We start from the raw sequence: 11,859 nt of genomic DNA on the forward strand, positions 1-11,859 counted from the left end.
TTAAAGGAGTCTTTTATTTTTTTGTATTTGAATGATTCAAGTATACAATAATTCTTTTAAGATTTTCAAACACACGGACAGTTGGCTCATTAAAAGTTTTCTCCAAAGGGGGAAAAAAATTAAGATAGAACTACAGGCATTAGCAGTCATTTGTTTTGTTTGGGGACATACCAATTTAGAGCAATATTTGAATTAATCTGAAATAAAATAATTATCCTTGGCAATATGCTTTATGACTCACAAAGCAATTTCACAATTTAATTGGCACACCAAACCTGAAAGTTTGGTATCTTTCATTTTCATTTGATAGGCAGGAAAACAGCCTCAGATGGATTAAGTGACTTACCCAAGGTCACACAGCTGGTAGCAGAGTCTGGGACTCATGCCCAGTTTTTCTAATTCCAGAATCTCGTATTCTTTCCACTGCATCATGCTGCCTATAGAAAAAAAGCATCTGTGTAAAAACAAGCTTAAAAATATGGATCTCACACTTCTAAGTAGATTGATGTTCCTTTAGAAAGCCTAATGTCATTTCTGGAGATGTAATTAGATGTAATTGTGTTGTGGGTTTGGTTCTAAAATATTTTAACAAGAAGACGCTTGACAAAATTTATTTTAGATTAAAGTAAAAATTAACTGAACAATATTCTGAACTTGTGTGAAGTCTTATGGACAAAGAACTTTGGCCAAAATTTTGATTAAATATGTCAGAAATGTATAGATAGATTTATATTTTTTATTTCAAATTCCATGTCTTTGTTCTTTAGGTTGTTAGATTTCATTTTGCTTCCTTTCTCTTCTCAGTCATTTAAACCTTCCTTTGGAAGTAGACTCCTTTCATATCCTCTTTTGGTAAACAACCTAAAACAGATTTGACTGTGAGAGTTATCTTTTATCAATTCCTTTGCCCCTGAAATGGTAATTTCCTCACAAAGGAAACAAATGAAGGAAGGAAATGGCATTGAACAAGTCTGATCTTGAAAAAGGCAAAACTCCGCAAAGCATGAAGACTAACACCTTATCTAGAAAAAAAGGGAGGAGCTGTTAAAATTAGTCAGCAATGCATTCTTCACAAGAGAACTAGGCAAAACAAAGAATGAGATTTCAGAAGGACATGTCGACTGAATGCCAAGGGATACACAAATTGACTCTTTTCAAGTATAAATCCAGTGGTTTCACAGTTCTGAGAAGTAGTTTGGCTGGAAAGAAATTATCTTAAGCCAAGTTTGCAAGGTCAAGAAGGGAATAATGGAATGATTGAATGGGAACATGTCATTTTGATTACCCAGAGAAGAAAGGTCAGGAAATAGTGATTAAGATTTTTCTGGAATGCATTTCTGAAGTTTAAAAATATGTGTGTGCTATTTTACTCAGAAATAAAAATCAAATTTATTTCACAAATGTCTTCATTTTGCATGTCTTACTATGTGTTATTCTCTTCATTTGTGATATGAACACAATTAATTACACTGTAAACCTTCAAAATACACAAACTAATTTCATTTTACATTGTACATTCATCAACTTTTTGGTCTCTGGGTCACAAAACAGAAGGTATACTTCAGATGCAGCCTCTTGAAGCTAGTGCTAGCAGATTGATTGCTTTTTCTACAGCAGACATCCTAACCAGAGAGTCAGCAACTCACCCATAATGCTTCATTCCAACCCAGCTCAACGCAGCAATGAAGTCCCTGAAGCGATCTTTTGCACAATGCGCATTCCTTGTGCCCAGGCAATTACTGCCCTAGCCGTCAATGTCATTTGGAAATCAAAGAATAATATTTGCCCCCCCTATATTTTACTGATTGGTACATGGAATGGTCCCCCAAATTTGATCGAACATTATTGGAACTAAGAGGAAATAGTCAATATAGATGGAATACTTCACAGGGCAGGTGGGTTTGGGGAAATACTTTCATGAACAATTTTATGGAAGGTCTGCTATGGGTCAGGCATGTGTCCAACACTATCGATACAGGATGAAAAAGACATAACCCCTAATCTTAAAGAACTCAAAGGGACTATCTTTATCTTATCTCTAAAATATAGCACACTGATTGGCACGTCCTAGGTGCTTAATAAATCTTGGGTAAATCCCTGAAAGGCCTGCTTAGTATTGCAAAAAACCTGCTACAAACCCAGATAAATACATATGCAAGTTCCATGCAAGGTCAGAGGGAATAAGAGAAAGAATCATGCATGGAATGAAAGGCATAATAATAGATGCAGCTGTTATTAAACAACATGGAATAGAAATGCGATGTGAAAAAAATCATTAATCATGAAGTGAAAGACATAAGTAAATTATATCAGAGAGGAAAAGGGAAGCTAATGACGCTAGAAAATCAAAATATGTACAACAAAAATTTATAGTAGAAAACCAAAATTTACTTTGAAACCAAAAAGAACTTCATTGATAAATACACAATTTTGTGTCACTTAAAGTAAGAATTTAAAAACAAACTTTGGACTTTAATCATTAACAAAATCACTATTTTAAAGCTTCCATTTTTTTTCAACCATTTGATCTCCAGTGTTAAACAATAATAGATTGTCAACCATTATTTTCCCATAGTATTCCTTATGTTTTAATATCTGTTTTGAAATGTAGGGAAAGAATGTTGTACTATAGACCCAGTAATGGAAACTGTCAAAGATAAAATTAGTAAAGAGCCACTTTAGGAAAAACAAGCACTCACATAATTTACTATTATCCCAGAAAATTGATTTTTTTTCAACTTTACTTTTAATAAAATTTCACAAAGCAATAACTGGTAATGATTTCCATAAGTCTAGTGAAGATAATTTTTTCATCTTCACAATAAAGTTTTCATTCATGTAAATTAATGGGACTAGAATCAGAAATTTAAGGAATTAATCAACCTGATTTATTGAAAGTTGCCAAAGTTCAGGGAGCAATTGGCAAATCAGACAAAGCTGAGAAGGAAAGAATTAGATATTTCAGATTTCAGTGTCATTTTGGCTATAGAAGCTTTTTGAACCAGGAAACATGATAAATCTTGAAAGAACAATTTTCACCTAGGCTTTATGATGACAGGCATTGTTGACAAGTAAATGAATACATGATTCTGACAAAGATTTCTTCATTCTTAATTGCTAAAATGCAGTGAACTATCAGAGTCATCTGCTGCTAAGATAGCTCTTAGTCTGTTAGTCCCTGTTACTACTAACAGAGACTTTTCTGTTCTCAAAGACCAACCATGTTCAAAACCTTTTCAAAGAACATCTGACTTCCGAAAAGCATATATTTATGGTTTCTTCATGCAGGAAAATAACAGAGGCATGACATAATGTTTTCCCAAAGACCTGCACAATACTAAATACATTTATTTAACTTTAAATTTTTTCGCTAACCAAAAAATTCTGACTTACAAAAGACAAATTTGACCTGCTCAGTGATATTATTTAGTGATAGGTGTTTAGATTTTATTTACTGTAATTTGGTCTTTCAACTGCTTAGCTACATAGACAATAGGTGAAATTTACAGTGACTCAAACATTTCACAAAATAACATATAAAGTTCTCAGATTATTGGAATAAGATATAGATCTGCTTTAAATCTATACCTACTTTATTCTTGTAAAAGCTAGTGGCAAAATACATATGCCAATAGTGTGGGGTTCCCTGGTGGCTCAGTTGGTAAAGGATCTGCCTGCAATGCAGGAGACCTGGGTTTGATCCCTGGGTTGGGAAGATCCCCTGGAGGATGTATGGCAACCCACTTCAGTATTCTTGCCTGGAGAATCCCCACAGACAGAAGAGCCCGGTGGGCTACAGAGAATCGCAGAGAATCGGGCACAACTGAGTGACTAAGCATACTCCAATGGTGTGATATTGCAGCCAAACTGTTAAGAAAATCTGGCCAAGTTTGATTCTACTCAATTATAAATTTCCATTTTCAAAAGATACAACAGTAACCATCAAAATTATTAAAATGTTCTATACATATAGACCCTTTATAGCTAGTGTACCTCAGGCCTGAATTAAGTTTTATTCTCCTTTAAAAAATAGATGTAGATCAATCAATTCATACTGGAAATAAAGGGATTAATTCCATTAAAAACAAAAAGAACAGTATCAGAAATAAGAACCTTTCCACTGGAAGCAAAGCAAGTATTTTTCACGATTCTGGGAAGAGAGTAGAAGATGTCAATGTTCTGAAGATAAAAAGGGAAATCTACCCAAGAACAAATGACCTACAGAATTACCCTCTCACACACACTCAAAATATTGTTTGACCATGTCTGGACATCTTATGGCCCAAGCAAACTGAGCTATAAAATTAATCATCACAAATGACATTTTTAAAGTACTGAAATAAAATTCTATTTTTCAAGGAAAATGTTCTCTAAAAATTACCCAAAAAGGCATTTTCAGAAAAACAAAAACAGAAAGATTTAATTTATAGCAAACCACACTAAAAGAAACACTGAATGAAGTTCTTCAGACATAAGAAAAACAATTCCAGATTAAAAGTATGAAAATTCAAGGAAGAATAAAACATCATTGAAAGGAGAAATGTGTTGATAAATCTAAGTTAATATTAAATAATTAAAAATATTTTCTGAGGCCTAAATACATAACAGCATTTCCAAAAAAAAAAAAATGTTATGCACTAATATGTAAAGGATGCATGTTATAACCTCTAGAGTAATATGAAAAGGATGATAAAAGAATGTGCACACAGCTAGCAGCTGGGGGAGAATAGAATGCTAATGAATGAATGAATAATGAGATATAATTTCTTGTCAATAAGAAAAAGAGAGGAAATGGAAGATAGATCAGGGAAAATGAGAAAAACAATATTAATGTGGTAAATTTAAGCTCAAATATGTCACTATTGCATTAAAGTTAAATGGACTAAATATCCTAATTAAAGGACAGAGTAAACTTTTAAAAATAAGAGATATAACTTCAATGTTAGAGAAATTACAATGGAGGTTGTCTTGTTCAGGCTTTATAAGTAGGAGAGGAGGCCTCTGATTGACTTCTGACCATGCCTAAACCCTGCCTGGACCACAGCCCTGACTTCAAGCACACAAACTGTTACCATAAAGTCAAGCCTTGTTTTAAATAAGCAAGAGGGTGGGTCTTGGAATCTCAAGCCCTGGAGGCCTGGCCAGCCCTCCAGGGTCTAAGACTTATAACTTAAGAGGTAAAACAAACAGCACTGTAAAAGTTAAAGGAAAACCCGAACTGCAATTTTGCATTATAAATGCAAAATGGGATTATAAATGGGAGTCCCCAAAACTGCAATTTGAAGTCTCACCCGTGGGGTGGACATATCACCTGGGACCCTTTCCCAATTGGGACTCAGATTGCTATTAACAAGGGACTTTGCAGCACTGTTCAAGTCTGGATATAGGTCAGCCCAATTTGGTGATGTAAACACTGTTACTTCTCTCTATTGTTTCTATTTCTTTTCTTTTAATAATTGTATATTGAAATTGTCAAATAATCTTCTATGAAAAATTGAAATTGTTTATTTGTCTGTAATGAATGTTTTCTTTTGTCAACAAATCCTTTGAACCTAAAATGAAAGTAAAACTTTTGACAAAACATCTGACATAAAAATTACTGAAACAAAAAGAATGGAAAAGATTTCACAAATAAAAGCAATAGAAAAATGAAACTGTAAGAGTTATAATTATTAGACAAATAGACCTTAAGACAATAAGGTTTCCTAGAGATAAAATGTGTTCCTACTGTTAAAAGGGACAGTTGGAAAGAAAGAAATAAAAAAGGTAAATTTGTATGCATCAGATAACACAGTTTCAAAATACAGAAATAAAAATTTGCAGAACTGAAAAGGAGAATAAGACAAATCCACAAAGTGTGATACTTTAACACAATTCTCTTAGTTACTAATAGAATAACTGTGGAAAAATATTAACAGATAGAGAAGATTTGAATAACATCATTCATAAATTTGGAGCTTCCCTTGTGGCTCAGACAGTAAATTATCTGCCTGCAATGCAGGAGACTTGGGAGACCCAGGTTCAATCCTTAGAGAAGGGAATGGCTACCCACTCCAGTATTCTTGCCCGGAGAATTCCATAGACAGACAAACCTGGTGAGCTACATACAGTCCATGGGGTCACAAAGAGTCAGACACGACTGAGCAACTAAACTTATACACACTGATGATTAATAAATTTGACATAATAGACATATTTAAAGCATTGTATTCAACAAATAAGAATATACATGCTTTCAAAGTACATATGGAACATGAAAACTTGAAGCTAGGCTGGGCCATGTAGTCAGCAAGTGCTCTCTGACTACAGTGGAATTAAGCAAGAACTTAGTAAGAAAAAATAAGTTTTAAACCCTAGTCTATTTATTATCTCCAAAACTTCTAAATAACTAATGAGTCAAAGAGAAAATCACAATAAATATCAGACAATTTTTAAACTAAGTGATAATTAAAATAAAATATATCAGGAATATGTAAAATGAACTAAAATAATTCTTAAGAGGAAATTTTATAGCCTTAAATACATATTTAGATAAAAAAGACTAAAGTCAATGATATATATACCAACATAAAGAATTTAGAAAAATAGCAAAAATTAAACAAATAAAAAGGAAAACATATTTTAAAAACAGAGGCTAATAAAAATTTTTAAAAAGTCAAACAGTTCTTTGAAAAAAATAAAATGTGTGAATCTCTAGCACAGCCAATTAAGACATGAGAAAAAAAATCACAAATAATCACTACAGGAAGGAAAATGGGGACATCAGTACAAATGCTGGAGTCATTAATAAAATAAATAATAATGAGAGATTACTAACAACCTTTTGTCGATGAATTTGAAAATGTAGATGAAGTGCTCAAATCCTAGAAAAACACAATATACCAAAATTCATTTAAGAATAAATACAATGAATAGTCTTATATGTATTAAAGAAATTCAACCCAAAATTTGGAACCATCCCAAGAAAAACAAAAGACAAAATATACCTCCAGGTTCAAATTACCCAACAGGTGAAGTTAAGAAAGAAAGAGCACTAATTTCTTCCAGCGAATCAAAAACAGAGAAAACTAGCAACTCAGTTATGAAGCCATCATAATTTTTAGACCAACAGCTGACAAGGAAGTTGTAAGACAGAAAACTACAGGTGAGTCTCTGTCAAAAACACAGATGTAAAAGTTTAGACAAAGTATTGTCTTCTGCATTGCAGGCAGGTTCTTTACCATCTGAGCCACCAGGGAAGCCCTGTAAAATATTAATCAATATATAAAAAGTATTTGACCAAGATGGGGGTTTTGCTAGGAATTCAAAGGTGGTGTCACATTTGAAAAATCAATAAATATAATTTATTATATTACAGAACAGAGTAGAAAAAGAATGTTATAGTATATTCCAGAAAACTATTTGATCATTTTTAAAACCCATTTGGGATTTAAATAAATAGTCATTTAAAAAAAAATTTAACAAGCCAAAACCAGAAGGCATTTCCTCACTTTGAATCTGGGCTGGTCTTTGTGACTTTCTTGACCAATAGAAGATGATAGAAGTAACTCTAGGACTTCTAGGCTTGAAACTTCCACCCAACATTTCCTGAATGCTACCATCTAATTTCAACTTTACTGAGACCACCATGCTGGAGAGGACATGTGTGCTGTGGTGAATAGTCACAAATGAGCCCAGACTTCTAGCCATCCCTACCAAGAAGATACATGTGAGAAAAACCATCTACCAGCTGAATATCTCAAATTCAAATTGACCTTCATCAATATCATGTGAAACAAATGAATTTCTCAGGGTTATGGGCTTTCCTTTTCCTATTTGGAACCAGTCTGTTGTTCCATGTCCAGTTCTAACTGTTGCTTCCTGACCTGCATACAGGTTTCTCAAGAGGCAGGTCAGGTGGTCTGGTATTCCCATCTTTTTCAGAATTTTCCACAGGTTCTTGTGATCCACACAGTCAAAGGCTTTGGCATAGTCAATAAAGCAGAAATAGATTTTTTCTGGAACCCTCTTGCTTTTTCGATGATCCAGCGGATGTTGGTAATTTGATCTCTGGTTCCTCTGCCTTTTCTAAAACCAGCTTGAACATCTAGAAGTTCACAGTTCACATATTGCTGAAGCCTGGCTTGGAGAATTTTGAGCATTACTTTACTAGTGTGTGAGATGAGTGCAATTGTGCGGTAGTTTGAGCATTCTTTGGCATTGCCTTTCTTTGGGATTGGAATGAAAACTGACCTTTTCCAGTCCTGTGGCCACTGCTGAGTTTTCCAAATTTGCTGGCATATTGAATGCAGCACTTTCACAGCATCATCTTCACGATTTGAAATAGCTCAACTGGAATTCCATCACCTCCACTAACTTTGTTCATAGTGATGCTTTCTAAGGCCCACTCGACTTCACATTCCAGGATGTCTGGCTCTAGGTGAGTGATCACACCATCATGAGGATATCAGCCCTGGGATTTTCTTTGGAAGGAATGATGCTAAAGCTGAAACTCCAGTACTTTGGCCACCTCATGCGAAGAATTGACTCATTGGAAAAGACTCTGATGCTGGGAGGGATTGGGGGCAGGAGGAGAAGGGGACGACAGAGGATGAGATGGCTGGATGGCATCACTAACTCGATGGACGTGAGTCCGAGTGAACTCCGGGAGTTGGTGATAGACAGGGAGGCTGGCGTGCTGTGATTCATGGGGTTGAAAAGAGTTGGACACAACTGAGCGACTGACCTGACCTGACCTGACCTGATGGGCTTTCCTGGTGGTTCCGTCAGTAAGGAATCCACCTGCAGTGTGGCAGACCTGGGTTGGATCCCTGGGTTGGCAGGATCCCCTGGAGGAGAGCATGACAACTCATTCCAGTATTCTGGCCTGGAGAATCCCCATGGACAGAGGAGCCTGGCAGGCTGCAGTCTATGGGGCTGCAGAGAGTTGGACACGAGTGAGAGACTAAGCACACACACACATGTTCACTAAAAGTATAGGAATTGATGAAAAGTCAAGTGTATCTGGACGGGGTGATAAACGTTACGGATCATTTTCTGATTAGCTGTGCAAGATGAGATGTCAGAAACAGCTATAACTACACAGATCATCTATTTCCTTCACTACAACAAAGTTAGAAAACATTTTGTACAAAATCTCAGATTGTAAATATTTTAGGCTTTGTGGGTCAAGAGGCAAAAATGGATATTATATATAAATTATATAGAAGTGAGAAAACAAGCGTATAAAAAATTTTTATTTAAAATATGGGAATTCCATGGTGGTCCAGTGGTTAGGACTCTGTGCTTCCATTGCCAAAGACCTAAGCTCAGTCCCTGGTCAGGGAACTAATATCCTATAAGTTGTGTGGAACATCAAAAAAATAAAAATATCATAATATTAACTGAGTATAATTTTTTGTAATACAGGTCTTCTAACAAGATGAATGGAATTCTTTTGCCAGTGATTGCTGAAATGGGGGTCAAAATTAGTGTGTCCTGTCATCAAATAAATGGCAAACGTTCTTCTATAGAAAATACTCTTATTTCTCAGGTGATACAAAAACAGACAGCAGGAAGATTTGGCTCACAGTCTGTCGTTTGCTGGACTTCCCAGGTGGCACAATAGTAAAGAATCCATCTGCGAGTGTGGGAGATGCAGGAGACTACAGTTCAATCCCTGGGTTGGGAAGATCCCCTGAAGGAGGAAATGGCAACATGCTCCAGTATTCTTGCCTAGGAAATCCCATGGACAGAGGAGCCTGGTGGGCTACAGTCATGGTGTTGCAGAGTCGGACACAACTGAGCATGCACGTAGCTGCTGTAGTTTGCCAATGCCTGCACTTCAATACAAAAGAGCTGAATACTTTCTTTGAAGCTTCTCTGCAATTAGGTAAAAGCACAGAGCCAGTTTGTTGCTGTTTTATATGCTCTTCTGTTGCTTTGGAGCAGAGCAGGGCAGATCTACAAAGACTGGTTGGGTAACTTCATGTGATTACTGAGATATATGGGTAAGGGAACAAGAAAATTTTCCCTTCAGGCTTTTCTTTACATTTTTCACATTTCTTGAAATTTTCCCCATCTCTCAGGCATAGAATCTTAGAGTTGGCTCTATCCCCAATTTGGGGGATAATTTGTGCCTTAAGACTCAGGTGAGTCATACTCCAGCTATAAAAATCTCTCTGTAGCCAAGTTTAGGCATCTTTACTGTAAAAAAAAAAATTTTTTTTCCAATCTCAATTATTTAAGTTGTGATTAAAATGGCTTTTAATTTAATTAAAATAGAGAACAGTTATTTCTGAGCAAGTATACTCTCAACACCTTCAGGACAGCCCTAGATATCAATTTCCATCTCATCCTCTACGTGCGTGTTAATGCCTCCTTGATTACAGGAAGTGTATTGCTAAGAAACCCATTGTACTGGCTCTAAGACAAAACCAACACCATCCGTGAAAACAGTTTTGTCGTATAGTTATTTCCTACCTGCAATTAGCCAAGGGGTTTTTGTTAAAACCCAATAGACGCCATGTGTAGAACAATGTGATTTGGGATGAATCAACATTCTTAGAAAACTTCGAGTTCAGTCGCTCAGTCATGTCTGACTCTTCGCGACCCCATGAATCGCAGCATGCCAGGCCTCCCTGTCCATCACCAACACCCGGAGTTCAGTCAGACTCATGTCCATCGAGTCAGTGATGCCATCCAGCCATCTCATCCATCTCATCCTCATCTCATCCTCAGCCTTCTCCTCCTGCCCCCAATCCCTCCCAGCATCAGAGTCTTTTCCAATGAGTCAACTCCTCCCATGAGGTGGCCAAAGTACTGGAATTTCAGCTTCAGCATCATTCCCTCCAAAGAAATCCCAGGGCTGATCTCCTTCAGAATGGACCGGTTGGATCTCCTTGCAGTCTAAGGGACTCTCAAGAGTCTTCTCCAACACCACAGTTCAAAAGCATCAATTCTTCAGCCTTCAGCTTTCTTCACAGTCCAACTCTCATATCCATACATGACCACTGGAAAAACCATAGCCTTGACTAGACGGACCTTTGTTGGCAAAGTAATGTCTCTGCTTTTGAATATGCTATCTAGGTTGGTCATAACTTTCCTTCCAAGGAGTAAGCGTCTTTTAATTTCATGGCTGCAGTCACCATCTGCAGTGATTTTGGAGCCCCAAAAAATAAGTATGACACTGTTTCCACTGTTTCCCCATCTATTTCCCATGAAGTGATGGGACCAGATGCCATGATCTTCGTTTTCTGAATGTTGAGCTTTAAGCCAACTTTTTCACTCTCCACTTTCACTGTCATCAAGAGGCTTTTGAGTTCCTCTTCACTTTCTGCCATAAGGGTGGTGTCATCTGCATATCTGAGGTTACTGATATTTCTCCCTGCAATCTTGATTCCAGCTTGTGTTTCTTCCAGTCCAGCGTTTCTCATGATGTACTCTGCATGTAAGTTAAATAAGCAGGGTGACAATATACCTTGACGTACTCCTTTTCCTATTTGGAACCAGTCTGTTGTTTCATGACCAGTTCTAACTGTTGCTTCCTGACCTGCATACAGGTTTCTCAAGAGGCACATCAGGTGGTCTGGTATGCCCATCTCTTTCAGAATTTTCCACAGTTTATTGTGATCCACACAGTCAAAGGCATTGGCATAGTCAATAAAGCAGAAATTGATGTTTTTCTGGAACTCTCTTGATTTTTCCATGATCCAGCAGATGTTGGCAATTTGATCTCTGCTTCCTCTGCCTTTTCTAAGACCAGATTGAACATCTGGAAGTTCACGGTTCACTTATTGCTGAAGCCTGGCTTGGAGAATTTTGAGCATTACTTTACTAGCATGTGAGATGAGTGCAATTGTGCAGTAATTTGAGCATTCT

General features: G+C 36.5%; 1 long non-coding RNA gene across 1 annotated transcript in view; it reads right to left on the reverse strand.

The window, feature by feature from the left end:
• Positions 1–373: 373 nt before the first annotated feature.
• The window catches only part of LOC104999567, a 145,673-nt gene continuing 134,187 nt past the window's right edge, over positions 374–11,859 (reverse strand). The window contains exon 3 of the long non-coding RNA XR_826616.1: positions 374–437. This is a non-coding gene — a long non-coding RNA (uncharacterized LOC104999567). The remainder of the gene's footprint in view (positions 438–11,859) is intronic.

This window comes from Bison bison, unplaced genomic scaffold (assembly GCF_000754665.1).
Source record: "Bison bison bison isolate TAMUID 2011002044 unplaced genomic scaffold, Bison_UMD1.0 scf7180017864354, whole genome shotgun sequence".
In the NCBI taxonomy this organism is placed as follows: Eukaryota; Metazoa; Chordata; class Mammalia; order Artiodactyla; family Bovidae; genus Bison; species Bison bison.